Below are 1,427 nucleotides of genomic sequence, written 5' to 3'. Positions count from 1 at the left end.
GAGCAGGAACACGGGAAGTGGGCAGTGCCTGTTTCACGCTGCTGAATGGCAAAACACCATCCAATTTCTATAGCACAAGGGACCAGAGAGGGCCCATTGCCCAGGGAGGGCTGCCTGGAGTGTGTGTAGAAAGCACAGAAGGCACCCGTACCAGACATAAGTAACAAAGAGGCAGATTTCTTGTTGTCTAAAGGACCATCTTGTAAGAACCATAAATGCCATCACAGGAGAGGCTGCTCTGAGAAGCAAGACATGAAAGCCAAGTTCAGACAGCCCCTTCTCTGGATGGAGAGGCAAGATGACCTCTAAGGCTCTTTCCAGATTCTACGATTTAACCCAGCATTGCCAGCAGGAGGGTGTGACAGATGCAGGAATTGAGTGGGGTATTCAGGCACTGTGCCAGAGCCAACGAGGCAGGTCAGAGCATGTGGAGATGAGACTAGAGAGGTGGGTTGTAGCCTGAATCCAGGGGTGCCAGGCTCCTCATGGTTCTATAAGGTCAAACATTGAGGGTTTGGGGAGCAGAGGAGTAAGTAGCACCGTGTTTTGGGAGAATCCATCCAGCTGAGAAGCCAGGAGCAACTTCAGAATGTGAATGTACCCTGTGGGCCTCTTCTGGTTAGTTCTCCCCTCTCCCACATTCCCCAGGTTGGCATTTCAGGGTTACAGCTACAGAGATGGAAATCAGTCCAGCCCCGTTCCCCCATGGCCTCCAGCAATATGACAAAGGAGTCATCAAAGAGTCAGCTTTATAGCTGAATTGGAAAAAGCATCTTGAATCTGCAGACACAAGCTGATTTTCCAATACTTTTTCCTGAATTGAGTTTACCCACCCCAAACTACAGGCTTGTTGCTCCGAGGGCACAGCCTGCCTTTGTCAGCAGCAGGGAGGGAGGGGACAGAGGAAAATGTGTGCTCACATGCACGGGAGTCAAAGGGGAGAACACTTGGGAGGGGCTCATGGACCCAATCGCAGTCCCTTTTTTCAGTCTCATCAATTGTGTCAGACCCTCCCCTCTCCCCCAGGGAGGAAAAAGTTAGAGTCAGCAAGGGAAAGGGTGGCAGCCTTCATGGAGGCAGGAGACCATGGCTCCCTGCCTCCAGAGGCAGCAGGTGCTGGGTCACATGCAGGGTCCTCAAGAGGACCTTGACCTTTATAGCTGCTCCAGACTCCAGCCTGGTTCTCCCTGTTAGTCCTCCCCTCCTGCACATGCACAGGGTGCAAGAAAGCGACCCCACTCCATCTGCAGATTCTCTGTGGGAACCCAGTAGTTGAGCATAATTCAGTGGATGGATCCAAACAGAGCATTATGCTTAACTCCTACCTTCCCAGTAGCTGTCGTATCTGTGACTCAGCTCTCCCCAGAAAGATACAGGACATCAGAGTTTGACTCTTTTAGTTCCCTAGATGAGAAAGGCATGGGATC

Source organism: Galeopterus variegatus, unplaced genomic scaffold, assembly GCF_000696425.1.
Source record: "Galeopterus variegatus unplaced genomic scaffold, G_variegatus-3.0.2 Scaffold934, whole genome shotgun sequence".
Taxonomy (NCBI): Eukaryota; Metazoa; Chordata; class Mammalia; order Dermoptera; family Cynocephalidae; genus Galeopterus; species Galeopterus variegatus.
This window is presented reverse-complemented; position numbering follows the sequence as displayed.